General features: G+C 40.2%; 1 protein-coding gene across 15 annotated transcripts in view; it reads right to left on the bottom strand.

Annotated features, from left to right (window-relative positions):
• LOC111929010 (bifunctional heparan sulfate N-deacetylase/N-sulfotransferase 3) overlaps positions 1-15,904 on the bottom strand; it is a 255,816-nt gene that overhangs the window by 111,635 nt on the left and 128,277 nt on the right. Inside the window, exons 6-9 of one of the 15 annotated variants that reach the window (XM_086888066.1) lie at positions 15,734-15,801; positions 15,586-15,643; positions 3,688-3,765; positions 2,992-3,056 (exon numbers count right to left, since the gene is read on the bottom strand). The exons of the other annotated variants lie outside the window; for them this stretch is intronic. The gene's annotated coding sequence lies outside the window, so the exon portion shown is untranslated. The remainder of the gene's footprint in view (positions 1-2,991; positions 3,057-3,687; positions 3,766-15,585; positions 15,644-15,733; positions 15,802-15,904) is intronic. 15 annotated transcript variants of the gene reach the window in all.

Here is a 15,904-nt window from a genome sequence, read left to right on the forward strand (position 1 = left end):
TTCCTCTTGGCAAATTAGCTATGGTAAGACTATTTTGAACTTAGAACTGGGTGCAAAATTTTAGTACTCTCACTTTTCTAAATGCAAATCTGCCTTTACACAGTGTCAAATGTGTTCCAGATACTTTGTGACACACACTTAAAAAATAAAAAAAAAAGAAGCACAATCCCGTTGGAACCATGCTGGATTTTCTCTCAGCAACTGGCAGCAGAACTTACATTTCCATCCATGACCAGAAGTTCCCAGAACTCACTCCTCAATTCCTCTGCAATAACAACAGCTACAGCAGGCCTTGGAAACAGCACACTTTTTACTAGAGCTTGATACAGCAAGCAGAATGGATGTTGGAATATATTGCTTTTATTTCTGTATTTATAGATATAATGTATATACATTGTTCAATGGGCAATAGTAACAACCATGCAGAAATCCATTTCTCCTTCCAAAAGGGCTTGGCTACCCTGGCAATGCCCCAGCCACCTCCAGGAGTGGCCTGGCAGGAAGGGCAGCCCTTGCCCTGGCACACACCCCACAGTCATCCTCAGACCTGAAGGACAATTTTATCCTGGCCATATGCCCTTCTTACAGAAATTCTCCAGCATTCCAAGCAAAGGTGCTACATTTGTCATGGAAATTCATAATTGCTGCAATAGCCAGCATTATTTACGTTATCTCTCAAGTGAGTTAATCTTAGTATTCTCTCTAAATTGCTGGTACTTCTCATATCTAGTGTATTGATATTTTACTGTTAATGTCTGAGGGAATTAAAGACATCTTCAGGATGAATGCTTGTTGTTTTAGCAGCTGGCAGACATGGAACAGCTGGGGATTAGGCACTCAAACACAGGGAACAGCTTGCAATCTGTGTGTTTGATTAGGTAAATGTCTAAGGTGACAGCAATAAAAGAGTTAACAATGTCTTCTTTGAGAAAAAGATACTTTTAGCTGCTATTAATTCAGTTTAGTAAATATAAATGGAGAGGAGGATGACAATATCTGATCAAAGGGGTTTATTTGGAGCAAGAAACTGGTAAACAGGGTAAAGGGATAAAAAAGAGGAATATCCTCTCTCCCTAACAAATCAGAGGTTCTATCCTAAGCAGAACAAAACTCAACTGAATTAAAAGGACTCATCCTGAAAAATCATTACAATTATGTACATTTTTTTAACTTCTGCATTTGAGCACAGCCATGTACATTTAAACTTAAACTCCTGTTCCAAGTTGGAACACTTGGTCTCCTCTTCCTGCACCCTTGGTCCAGGAACAGCTATCCACAGATGCAAAGTGTTTACTTCAAGTAATTAAGCAATTGTGCTTTTATTGAAGTTTCTCTTTCCCCTTTCATGGCTAGTAACACACAAAGGAAGTTCACAATTCATTTTGTTTACTAAATGTGGCTGTACAACTCCAGACAGCCCCAGGCAGCTTCAGAGGCTTCATGTTCAGTTTAAGCTAAAACTTTAGCTCCTCCACCGAGTTTTGAATCCCTAGGTTCTGAGTAAGCACCACCATAATCTACAGACAGCCCAGCTCAATCCCACAGGAAAAGCCTACAGAGCATCACTAAGGGTGGCAGGAGCCAGCCCTGTGGGACTGTGCCAGTATCAGACAAATCACTCATGTTCCAGAGAAAAAGCTCAAGGGCTGTGACTTGCTGGGTTCTTGGTGCAAAGAACCTGCCATACAGCATACAGGCCACTGGAAATGTAGTTATCTGCTTTTGCTTTTTTATACTAAGATGTGGTGACACAGTGTTACATAAAACTTCTTGCATTTCTGGGTTGGGATCTCAACAGCAAACATTGCTCTGGATTGCTGGGATAGACACCAGGAGGGATTATTCCCAGTGCTTTGTATGAGGTACAGGCTGGACCCAGAGCCTACAGAGAATCTCTACACAGGCTGTAACAGCCCTGCTCAATTCTGACTATAACACAGTGACTATATAAACTCTCTCTTCCTATACCTTGTACTCCAGAAAAATTCTTGTGTTATGTCTAAGTCCCTATACTAATGCTTTTGGAGCTGCAGCTCCAAAACCCACCAGCCAGTAACACAAGAGCAGTGCTAGGAAAAGCACAGCTGAGTTGTGGGAGTCTCCTCGAGCACCAACTCCTCCAAGCATCCCAGTAACTGTGGAAACTAAAATCATGCATGAATAAAGACCAAATCTCCCCTGCTACAAACACCTCCCCTTTGCAGCACAGCGCTGGTAGAAAATTTCACTGTTGCTGTTCGGGCTTTTGTCTCAGACTCTCTGGTACCTTTCTTGTGACCAGCAGAAGGAACTGGGCCTTGGGTTTGTTTTTTTCTTTATTTGAATGGAGGGCAGCAGAACATATAGAGATGAAAATTAAATTGGGAGTTTGCCAAGAGTTAAGCATTTTTCATTTTCTTCCTTCCCCTTTTGGGCTATAAAGCAGAGCAGTAGGGACAGGGCTGCCAGACTCATTTTTACACGTGATCTATGGTGTAAGTGAACACCTGTCTGCACAAGTGGAAAGCCAGTTTATTATTCTGTCACATCACCTAACCGCCGATGTGATGTCAATGAAAGCATCACAAAATCATTCTACCAAAATTGTGAATGTTTTTGTAAAAGCAGTACTGGCTGTATTCCATGTGTGGAATACTGATGCTTAGAAGACAAAATAAGAACAGGAAACATACAGCTGCTTTTAGAGAAAAGCTCCATTTTTTAAGGAACTGCTTCTTAAAGGAACAAAAAGCTTTTCAGGTGGTTTTAGAAGGATCACTTTCCCCCTCCAACCCTTCTATCTACCAGATAAATCCTCTTGGCTCTTTCCCACTGCCCTGCCCAGAGACAGGATAATAGGGATTGCACTCAATCACTCACTGCAGGGACTCCCTCATCCCTTTTCCTTCTGAGGGATTGGAAGGATGGTCAGTGGATCTGCTGCTAATTTAGAAAGATTAACCACTCCTTAAAAGAAGCAGGTGCTAAATCCCACATAAAGCAGCAGCTTACCCACTCTCCAGTATGAGCTTTTTCTGCTCCTGCTCTTCTGGCCCTTGTGCTGAACACAGCAAGGCCTGTACTGAAAGAAATAACAGCTTCTCTGCAGAATTCTGACAAAATTAGGCCAGATACAGCAACAAAAATATTGGAAGCTACCCACTGGGTATATTTCTCATTAGCTTTGTGTTAAAGCAATACTGCGGAGAGGAAAATTTATTACAATTTGTATATAATTTAAACCAAAACCAATTTCAAATTCGAGCTGCAATGACAGAGTGACTGCCACAGGAACTTTTCTAACAAATCTCGTCATCAGAATTAAAAAAAAAACAACTTTCAAACAGTAACAAATGCAAACAAAAAGTGCAAATAACATCAGATATTAGTACTGAGGCACTAAACTGAGTATCACACACAAGCAGCAGCATTCATGTGTGTCACTTCTTAAGTCCACTTTTGAAACACTGGGTGCTGAAGACCACAGCCTCAAAAGCCATTGATCCTATTTGTTTCCCCAAGTTCTAAATTCCCTGCACTCAAGCTCTGAGTTAATTTCTAATGCATTTGTCCTGTCTTGATGCTGTTTATGCAAATGTGAATTACAGCTTCTTCAATGCTTAGAACCTCTAGCTTAATTCTGCTCATCTCTCACAAAGCACATCTGAACAGGTAAACAAGGGATAAAAATTTCCTCAAGAACGCTACCTATTCTGTCCCAGCCCAATAAAATCCTCCTCGAAGGCTTCTGAGCAGGACCTGCAGAGCAGAGCACGGCATATGTTCCTGTGAGAAGGGGGAAGTGACAGATGTTGAGGGCATTTCAGAACAACACAATTGGGTCCATAGATAGATACAACTGTATCTGATTAGGCAGACAGCTCCATTCATCTCTCTGCACACCAGCCAGGAGGTCTCTAATTGTTTTGCAGATCACTTAGCAATTAATGATGCTGTTGCCCTTGGACAGATCATGCTACAGATCAATATTTTCTGTCCAAGTCAAAGCAATGAGGAGATATAAAGATACCAAAGTCACTCTATCAATAGAGCCTACAGCAAAGATTTGAGGGAGGAACTTCTGGGGTAAGAATTTATTTTTGTTGCAAACACGAATTCTCTCTTGCAAGTTCTCATGTCAAATAACCACAACCCTTTACAAACTCCATTTCACAAAATTAAGCCTCCAAAAATTTTACACCAAGTCAGATGAGAAGTGGGAAAAAGCTGAAGAGTGAACAGGAGTCTTAAAACTGGGGTGGAATGATCCTACCAGGATGAAAAGCAGAAGGGTAAGAGAGCCAGGGTGAAATGTCTCCCAGCACATGTGTACTGTGGATATTGCTGCTGTCTAACAGCTCTAAGAGACAATCCCCACGCCCTAAGCATTAAAATTCTTCATCAGAGATACTGACTTACCTCTACCAAACGAAGCACAAAGCACTCTGGAACTAAAGGGACCAGCTTGGTTGCCCACAGTAAGCTCATGAGAGCCAGGGCTGATCTTGTTTCCCTCATTCTCAGGTGAAATCTCAGGTTTAGAGCACTGAGTAATGACATCTGGGTATCATCCAAGCCAATGGAAAACTTGGAGCCGATGACACCACAGTGGGGCTCATTTTTGTGCCCATTATTTCCCCAATAAACAAAATGGCCTCCAGTTTCCTGACTGGAACACATTTGAAAACCAAAACAAATTCAATTTTAATCCAATAAAAAAAAACAACTAAACTTACACAATTTGTTATAAAAAGGGTAGTTTTTTACAGCTCACATGACTCAAAATGGTTCTTGTATCTAAAACATCAAGTGAGGACTTGCTTGTATTTCTATTACAACTTTAAATTATAGCTTTTGAGTGCCTCAGGATAATTTTAATTGAGAAAGAACCATAGTTTGAAAATCAATTATTTTCAGTAATCATCTGTTTCAGGTCTTCACTAATGACCCACACAGCTATCTGTGTAAAACAAATCTTACCAGCCTGGTATCAACAACTTGGGAGCATCTCAATAATAAACAACCCAGTGTCTCCTGCACTCGGTACTATGTGTGTAACCACAAATTCTCCAGTGGCAGGAGTCTATTAAATCCATTAGGATTTAATAGAATGGTGGGAAGTCTATATAATCCATGAGGATTACACCCACAATGTGGCCACAAGAACCTGCCTGGGGGGACAAGTGTGGTCTGCTCTTGACTTCAGCCACGGTGTCTGGTCTGTGACAGCGGTTTGGACCGAACAAGGTGCTGCAAGCCAAGAGTGGGGAGCCAGAGGAAGAGCTCCAGGTCCTCCCACCACCCTTCCCACTGCTTAAGCTCACAAAAGCAATTCCTCAAAGCAAAGGCTGGAGGAGAAGTCAGCTGCAGAACCCTGTTTGTCTGGCCAAAGAATTTGCCTGGTATGGACACCAAAATGAAGCCGATTTGCTGTTTCTGAGATTTTACTGCTGCGTGGTTTTATTATTTAGAATGGCTTGTTTTCATTTAAACTCAGCCTTGTTCCAATGTTTAAGTAACCTCTCCATTAGAAAGTTTTCCCAATATACAAGATAAATGTAATTGTATTTTAAGTGTATTTTTTTTCATATCTGTAGATGTACATTATAATTTCTCTCTTGCCATGCTGAAAGCACCTTTCATGTACCATCCCTTTATCTTCTCTCTGTGAAGTGGCTCCAGAAGCCTTTCCCCCAGAGGGCTGATTTTGGAGCTCTCTCTTCTTTCTGCTCTCCTATGGCTTCCCTTCCTTCTGCACAGACTTTGCCTTGCAGTGCAGCATCCTGACTCTGCCCAGGGACTCTGGATGAGATCCTGCCCATGCTGAGCAGAGCAAAGTGTCCATTATTTCCAATAATGCACACCTGTCCTGGAGGGCACTGCCTACCAGGTAATTCTCCCTGCAACAACTGCTTTCTTGGTAACAGCCTGCTCCAACTCCCACATCCTTACTCTAACAAAGGGATTCCTGGAAATTCAGCTCCATAATTTCAGAGCAAACTTCATACCTCCTGTGGGTAAAATCTGAAACGGATGATTCGGAATGAAAAATCTTCATTTTATCGTTTTGATTGCTTCACTTCTATTTTTGTTTGCTCCTGTAATTTGCAAATTAAAATAACTTTATTTTAAACTTGCCATTATTTCCATGCTACAATTGCTGATACAAGTTTGCACTAAAACTACAAACAATTTTATACTTCTAAGGTATTTTATGCATTATGGGAAAATAATATATTACATTATAAGATTATATACAGACATTTGTGTACTTGCAGAAAAAGGCAGCTAGCTGTGCTTGCCCATGTTTATCCTTCAGAACCCTGTACATATAGAATTACGCAAATGAATTTAAAGTTTTCTATATACTAAATTATAGCTCTATTTCTTCCATTGTCACTTTCTCTCAAGCACATTAAAGAACAAGAGAATGCAGAAATACAAATTATGTACAGGAAAGGGTGTAAAGTCAGCATAATTTTTTTCTGCTGTTCACACTTTTTTCATGTACACTTCCTACTCTACAACTTCTTTTGGTAAGAATTATTTGGAAGCAGTTAAATAGGTAGGCAAAATGGATTCTGTGTAAGTAAGCAAAACATGAAATGAGGTTTTAACTCAAATCTCTCCTTAAACATGACCGAGACACATTCCTAGCAATATTGATTTGGTCCTGACTTTTTCCAGAGTTTTCTCCTGGAGGACACTGACACATGACATCAGTGAAAATCCTAAGCTGGAACACACACAGCTGTGTTTAGCTTGAAGGGCATGCAGCAGTGATGTGCAGAGTGCAGGTCACACCTTCCCAGCAACATCTCTATGAGAAGGAAACTGCTCGAGCCACTCTTCATCCCTGCTGGACACACACCACCTTTGCCAGGCACTCTGCCAAATCAAATACCCAAGGCTGCTGTGGAAGACCAGCATCTTGCCAAGCACATGGCGAACCAGGAGGTTCCAGCTCCTGAGAACTCTGTTTATTAGAGGTTTGACCAAATCACTAGAGAGCTGGGAGCTCAACACGATGTTCAGGCAAAACATTCTGGGTAGGAACGATGCCCACGTGCCAAGACTGGGAACAGCACCCATCCTCCTCCTCCGTGCTAAGGAAAGATTAGGAGTGGGAAATATGTACTGGAACACAGCAGCAAAATTGACAACAGCAAGAAAGCACAGGTCTAATCCAAATGTTGGAATGAATCCAAGAAAAATCCGCAAAGGAAACTTGCAGTAACTCTTAGAACACTCATCAATATGTCTTAAGCGTTTGATCAAAAGCAACAGTCATTACTATTTCTCATTTGGAGAAAAAATTGAGAGATCTTGCAAGCAGAAAAAATTGAAAACCTCACTGGGTTCCTCATCAGGTTGAGGAACTCAGGAAGCTTACTTCCTAGCAGAGGTTTTAGGCAGGAAGACGATAATGTATCTGTTTTCTATTAATAATCAATGTTTCATTGGTTTACCTGCTGCCTGTATGGGGCATGCAGGGTCAACAGCTCTTCAAAGAGAGCATTTAACTTTGACTCATAAGGTAAGACAGATTCTTGCATTTTTGGGTCCCCTGTGTACAACATCCAGGTTGCTGATGAATAAAAAATCCCTTTCCAATGAATATATGAGACTAATTCTCAAGCTGACAAGGATTTATATTACATAAATAAAACCCATCAAAACTGGGTTGGCAAACTCTCTGGCAGTTTCAGATGAAAGCCAAGAATTAATTGGACACAGAGACAAACAATTTTTCCATTCCGAAGATGAATTCCACAAGCCAAGGTTGAGTTACATTTAACATTGGCTAGAGGATTTTCATTTCTGGGAGTGGTTGCCTGGGACTTATAATAAAGACTAGAGAGAATATAATATCTTAGGGTTCTGTTTTACTGAGATTTTTACACCATGTCCATCACCATGGTAGCTGGTTGATACAGGTGAGCCATGGGGTTCTTCCAATTCAGATGGCTCATTATTCATAACAATGACTCCCAGATTATGTAAACACACAGAGAAGGAATTCTTGCCCCCTTCTCACAGCAAAACAACTTGTCCAGAGTTTGGCCCAGCCACAGAAAAACTGTTAAATCATGTCTTTGTTTTACTATCTGGCACTTCTGTGGAGGAGAGATCTGCCTAAACACGACTAACCACTCGTCAGGCCTTTTTCAAGGAAGAGAATCGGTGCTTTATTTAAAGGGTAAGTTCACCTCTGGTTTAAAACATTGTCCTTCCAGGTAATTAAGAGCTAAGTTGCACTGAGATAGCCATTAATTTATTTCAGAACCATTCAGCTATTTGAGAACAACAAGGGAGTGCATTCCACAGCCAAGGAACGCTGAAAGAACAATCTCTACAAACAGCAGGTTCTCTTTTCAACTCTGGCTGAATTTTGCAAACCCTCTTTGCCTTTGAAGACAGACCCAGCAGAAGAAGGCGTTCAGCAGGCACACAAGCAAGGAGAGGATGAGCTAAGACGCATTTCACATTGCTAAGTGATGAAATCTCCAGAAATTCAGCATGGAAACACACAAGTGTGGCTTTACCAACCTTTTGAAGGAGACAAGAGGCCACAGGAGAGGACTTTGGGTTTTGTCTGCTTTCACAGAAGCCTTGACAAGAGGAGCTTAAGTAGAAGCAGGGCAGCTGCAAGGGATGTGCTTTATGTTGAATCACTGAGGCCCACTGGAATGGACTGCAGCCTCCAGAAGATCTCAAGAGATCTGCAATATGGCTGTATTTATAGAATGCTTTTCTCATTGCCCCAAAACCCCAAAAATCCCAAATTAGTGCAAATTACTAAGTGCAGACAGGAGAAAATGAAAAGGGAGTTCTGAAGAGCCCCCTTTTCATCAAGCTTCCCAGCATCACAGCAAGAGAGAGGTGTGTGCTGTCCCTCTGCCCCTTCCACCTGCAATCTGCATTTTAAAACCTGCTACAGAAGGGGCACATAAGACAGGCACAGAATGCACATGAATGAAAAATGAGAAATAAAGCAGAAACAGACAAGTAACATTTTAACTTAACTCGTGAAATTATGGGAATCATTCATATGAAAAAACATCCCCTTCATTATTTCACAGGAGTGAACCTATTGGAAAATCCACAGAGCATGCTAAAATCTAAAATCTACAGGGTCAAGGCTATCATGAGGGCAAAAATTTTAGTAAAATATATAAATACAGAATTACTCAGTGCTGTGTATTCCTCAAATTGTCCTTGACAATATGACATTACTTTATATGGTGTGTTCAATTCTCAAAGCTGTGCATCTTTTCTCCAATGCCACTGACTCCCTTTGCCTCCAGAATCACAGACATCATGTCCAAATCACCCTAATTGCCACCACTTACTTCCCTAATAGGCCATTACTGTAATGCCATGCACAAATTCAGCATTTGCACAATTGTTGTGCTGGAACCACTGCTCTTTTCCCAAAATTCAGTGCTCTGGTTTTGCTCACCTGTCTCTTGCATCCACCTGTTCTCTTTTCAGCAAGTGCTGCCTTTCAATAAATGAAAAGCAGTAATTTTGTTCTTATCTCCCTGCATTTACTATGAGCCTGAAAGTATTGACCTGATACAGAAGCTTCAATTGCCTCTTGAAGGACAGAGAAAATTCTCAAATTGACTGGAAATGGGAAAGCATCCAATACTCTTCAGAACAGAGCAGCATCTTGTGTCCATGCTGGGCAGCAGGTAGGTATTTATAAGCCCATTCTGCTGAAAGAAGATGAGGGCAACAGCCATGTTTAATACATTATGTGGGAGGTCAAGACTCAGGTGTGTTCCTGCTTTTCTGATACTAAAGCCTATGATTAACTTCAGACACTGGAGCAAGGAAATAACTTGTTACAAACTGAACATGGATTTTTCCCTATCAAAAGACAGGAGGACAGGAGATGCAAAACCAGGAATGAAATAACTAAATGGCTTTATAGAATTCCCCTACAAAAAAAAACCAAAACCCAAAGCACCAAAAATTAAAATGCATGCAGCCAAACAGAAAACAGGATACAACTTTAAATAAATCTATCTGTTCTTAATATATCCATCTACAGAGGCAGCAGTTTTTATGAGCTGATTAGGAGTCTGCAGGCAAAACTGCTCACATTGCACAGGTTAACAGGGACTACCAAGAAGAGCTCCAGGTCTGTACCTTTACATCAACTAATAATTCAAACAATCCACCTACTTTATTAAAGCTGACTCACTGGTGAGGCTGCAGCTTCTGCTAATGAGGAGAGAAGGCAAAACAGTGAAAATTATCCAGAGAGAAATGAAAATCATAGGCAAGGGGGAAGGAGGGGGAAAGGAAAGCAAAATGCTGGTTAAGTGTATAAGGCAAAAATCTACCATGAAGTGAAATGAAGCTCCTGTCTGGCAGAAAAGCAATTTAGCTTTATGAACAGCTGCCTCACAGAGAGTCAGGTCTACCAGCAATTAAAATGAAACAAGTTGATTTTAATATGCCTTAGTACCTGTGATTGATCTCACAGAGCTGCTGTTGACTGTACACCAAGAAACAATTTAGGATCCAGGTTAAAGCAAAGTTTATAATCCTCCTTTAATGGATTTTAGTACCTGAGGCAGTACAGTGTTCCAAAAATTATTAAAATGTAGCCTGTCTCTGTGTAATCAATAAGCTTCCCAGTGTAAGGCTGGTGCAGTTCCAGGCACTCCTCAGCATGCCTGGCCATGCTGTGTCTGTAGAATTCCAAATAAGTCATCTATCATTATTTCTATACACAGGACTCATTAAACACCTCATCCTTCAGCTTATTAGCACTCAAGTCTGCCAGACAACCAAAACAAAAGGTCACCTTTTATCAAATGCAGACTTTGTCCAAAACATACCCCAAAACCCTGGCAAATTTATGTAAAAATACAGCAGGGATTGATAAAAGAATGATGCAAACATTCAAGATGGGAACTGCAAAGTACCGATAAATGGAAATTGAGAGAATTCACTGTGGTTTACCAGGAAAAGTCTAAAATGTCAGGGGGGAAAAACAAGTCACACATCAGATGGGAGGAGGAAAGCCCACCTCTCAGACCAGCCCAACTCTTACGCTCCTGAAAGCTCATTTGTTATTTTTAAAATCTGCTTTTTTCTTTGTGTCAAAAATCGAGACAGTGATTTGGAATCAGATTTGGAGCTTTCTGTAGGGGAAGAAGCACCAAGTGAACGCTTAAATATTAACTAGCCTATTACATGGATAAAGGGCAAATGAAAGCACATGATTGACATCAGATTAAAGGCAAACTTGAAACAGGAATTTTGAACAAATCTGATTCAGTGATGTCACTGCCTTTACTTCTACACAATGAAAATTCACGTGAAGCGAGATCACGTTCTCTGTATCACTTACTTTGTTCTACCACTACAAGTCCCCTGTCTTTTTGGGTTTAATGGAGAAATCAAAACAAACCCTTCATGTGTGACAAGGAAAAATACCTTTTCATGGATAAAAGCTTGTTTTGCTTTCCCATCAATCTAAATATCCCTTCCATATCATTTATATCTCAAAATAAACAGCACCTGTGTCTCCTTCCTATTTGTTCTGCTTTGAAAGTGGCAAGATTTTTCTTTACATAAAGCCAAGTTTCTGGTATGAAGATGGAAGTATCTTTCAAATCAAGCAATTCAGAAATGAATTATCTCCTTGTGCACCTTTTGGCACTGCAAACACTCTGATGCTCTTGGGTTTCATCTGATTCTTTGCTTCGTCCTGTATTTGGCACAGGTCAAGTTATTATTCTAATCAAAATATTGAAAACCACAATTTTTGTTTTTCATAGCTGCAGACTTTGCTTTATCAGCCTTAGCTCTCTGTTCTTTTATCAGTGTTCATCACATATTATTGTTTGGATTCATGGGCAAAAAGCTGTGGTTTCCTGCAATAATTTCAGTGGTGAAAGGGATCCTGCTGAGAAACACCACAAGGAGATGCTTTCAAGACCTTGCATCTCCAGCCTATGGGAGATATGGTTTGGTATTTCTCTAGAATTACTGTAAATTATATACAATCATGCACAAAAAACAATAAGGCAGAACATGCAGAAAAATAAAAGATTTAAATATGAAGAAGTGGCTGGCCTAGCACAGCAGGGGTTCTCAAGCTCACTCAACTAACAGCAAATGAGGGGCAGAAGGAAAAACTCAAGTTCACAGTGAAGTGAAAATAGGTCATTTTCCTTCAATCACCTATTTATTCTCTATTCCCATACTCAAGAGTTCTGGCTGCCATTATCACACAGGGTTTAAGGAGTAACTGAAATTTCAACAACCCCTGAATGACAACCCCTTGTGAGAGCAAAGAGTAATTTCTGACCTCACCCAAAATCGCCGTGTTCTGTGGGCCAGCTCCATCTCAGCTCATGCAAGGGTAACAGGTGTGTCAGAGGCCACAGAATTGCTGTGCCAGGGCTCTTCAGAGGACAATAAATCTTTAGAGATGATGATTTATGCTTTCCTCAAATGCTGTCCTGGATATGTAACTTCCCTTAAAGCCATGGGAGAAACCCTCTCCTCTCACTACATCCAAAATGTATCCTCTGACATAATCCAAGTTTTTCCAGGAGTCCCTCATACATCTCATTTTGCTTTTTTTCCTCTGTCCTCATCTCTTAAAACTCCATGTACCTCTTTCTCCCTACTTCTTCTAATTGTGTTAATTATACACAAAGAAAAGACATTACAGTGTTCTGCTCACACAAAATCATTGTTATATTCAAAATTTCAAGGTAATCACATTTGACAATTACATTTCCTTTAGAGTAATCATGGAAATTGAGTCATGGATTTAGGTTTTAATAGTTCTTTACTCCTCATTAGAGCTTTCTCCTGATGAAATATTGCTACAAACATCCTAAAAAAGAAACTTGTTGGGGGTCTTTTGGTTATATTACTCCTCTGGAAGAAGAGGGAATATTACATAACATTTAGGTGAACACTGGCCAACCAGAGATGAAAAATATACAAATGAAGAAGGCACAGGACACCATTTTTGGCCTGAACCTATACATTCCTTCATTATGTTCAGTAGGAGCAGAAGCCTAATGGAAGGGAAAAGGATCTATACAGACAAATTGCAGGGTTGTTTCCTTTAATAAAATATATCTTTTCAAGTAATTAGCCCTAGATGTAGGAAATATTAATTGGTACTTATGTACCAAAACAACCAGTGATAACAGCTTGTGTTTCACCAGCACCTTCCAATTAGAATTGGTTAACTAAATCGTTAATTAAAATAATTAGTAATGATTCATATAACCTAAGGGACGTGAATATCTTTTTTATTTACCTTTACATCTACAAGATTTCTTGCTAATGTACTTACCTACATAAAACTTTAATTTTTTTTTCAGAAATAAGCAATTCCCATGTGCAAAAATGACCTCATTTATACACTGTCACCAATAAAAAAAGCACTAAACTGAAAAAAAATGAGAACTTTTGGATTTCTGTCACTCAAATCCACTTTCCTAAGATACTTCTTTAGCACGCAGGCCTTGCTATTTGTAAGACCATTAAAAATACAAACTGGCCACTAGCCACTTGAATAATCAATTTAAATGGGTTTTCTGCTATGATAAATGCTAATGTTTTGGCAGCAATTCCCCAAACAGATAATATAGAATTCTGTGAGGAATTAAGACAAAAATTAAATAAAAAATATGCTTCAGCTAATTAAGAATTTAATTATTCTCATTTTACTTGGAAAATAACGGGTAATAAATAACACTAAGTTCTTATATGAAAGATATGAAGGGCATATCTTCCTATTCAATTACATTTCAGATTAAAAGAAGCTATTTTATATGCCAAGACTAAATCTACTGAACAATTTAATCAGCTAATTTACAAAGTCATTAAATGTAATAAAAACAGTGACTTGTACTGTCCTGAAATCACAACAGCCAACACCTTTAAACTCCAGGTCTATTTCTGGTCTAAGAGAAAATTATAGAAATTACTGAACCAACAAGGAAGATAAACAAGGGCACTACAATGTATTTGTCCAGCACTAACCAGACATTTTTAATGTGCATCAGTAATGACTGATTTCTTTACTTAAAGCAGTTAAATCTCTTTTTTTTTCAGTTTGTTCCAGTACTTCCTCTGTGCCCTTTTCCCAGGGCAAGGGCAGAGCTCTGGCCTGGAGACAGCCAGGTCACTCATGACAGAGAAGAGTTCCTGGCATCACAAAGCACATGTTTTCCCAGAGGTACCAGGCTGGTCAAGGGCAGTGTGATTCCAGACAAATTCTCTTGTCATTCCATTCCTTTTGCTGAGGCCAGCCAAGGGGCCACGGAGGCAACGCTGAATCACACACAGCTTAGCGTGGCTTTTCAGCATTTAAAATAAATGAGATCATTTGAGTCTTTTCTGAATGAGCAGAGTCCAAGGAAAGTTTTGTGCATCCTAATTTGCATAATTAACAGTGTAAAAAACCCTCAGCCATTCACCCTCTGAGCCCTGACAACCCAGTAAGTTGGCAGGCAATAAGAGGCCCTGCTGGAGAGGAGGGTTAGATTTTTCTGGGAAGGTTTCTGAGCAGGCTGGGGCTCAGGGACACAACCTGAGCTAGAACCTAAGGCTCAAGACTGGAAACAATTTTGAAGCAACCGGTGCTTGCACAGTTGCTGGAAGCCAAAGAACGATGGCACTGGAAAAGCACCCTGGATTTCTGCTGACCCTTGGTAACACCAATTCATTAGTACTTCCAGTAAGTTCTGGATGAATTCTTTCATCATGATGAGCAGCAAAAGCAAACAAGGGCTGGCATCTGAGCTCACTTCCAAGAGCAGGAAGCAGGCAAAGCTTCCAGCCCAACCACCTCTGCTTGTCAGCCCTCAGAGCAGCAGAGCAGCCTGAACCGTGACACTGGGCTTTAGCAGACACTGAACAAGCCTGCAACACGATGAAGAAAAGACTCTTGAGACTGGGACCCTTCAATCATCAGATCAAACTCTTACTCAAATCCTGAAGGCTCATTTCAGCAGACAACACTTTACACCTACAACCTTTATAAATTTTACAAACTTTATAAATAGGCCGAGACTACTGGAATTCAGGAGCTTCATTTCTCCGATTATCTGCTGTGGAGCCTAAGAAAAATATTTTGTGGTGTGAACAGTAGTGGCCTTTCTACCAAGGAAACAAAGCCAAACTGGGAGGAAGTGAGGTTTCATCAAAAAAAGATAATGCCTGCTTCACATGTTTACAAGATGAATGTGAGTGAATGCACTTAGAAGTCTGACTATGCACAGCTTCAAATCACGGCTGTGTGCACACACAGCACAGAGGCCAGCATCCTTTTGTAGACAGCAAGACTGTTTTCTAGAGCTGAGAGATAAAAGCATTATCAAATCCTTTTTACACAGAATAACTGTCACTAACATAATGGTTACAACAGCTAGAAAGAGTATCAGTGAATTGAAAGAGACAGCACTGCCTCTTTGGATACTTTCATTACCGGAAGAAATACAGCCTGCAATGCCTTGCTGCAACCCCTGAATTCTTTCTCCACCAAGCATGTATCGATTTTTTGGAAGGCTGATTATCAGTAGGTGAAAAAACCCCACGCAGTAGATGACTTACCTTCTCAAGGATGCATAAGTCATGCAAAAGGATGATATTGATTATTCTGGAGCATCACCTGCAGTTGTTAGATTTACGACAGGGGTATCAGAGAATTACAGTATTATTTTAAAGAAATGCATTAAACAAATATTTGTACTGCTTGTACTACATGCCCAGCCTTTAAGTGTCACACATTCCAAGTTCAGCTGACCTTTCCATTTCCTTTCTCAGTCCCTAAATAGAGAGCAGACCGTGTACCTTGCATGCTGTCCAGTTATTAGCTCACAAATATACTTTTAACTCCACTACATGAGTTCTTTTACACAGTAAGACCCAC

The sequence above is a fragment of the Cyanistes caeruleus genome, chromosome 5 (assembly GCF_971803275.1).
Source record: "Cyanistes caeruleus chromosome 5, bCyaCae1.hap1.1, whole genome shotgun sequence".
Lineage (NCBI taxonomy): Eukaryota > Metazoa > Chordata > Aves > Passeriformes > Paridae > Cyanistes > Cyanistes caeruleus.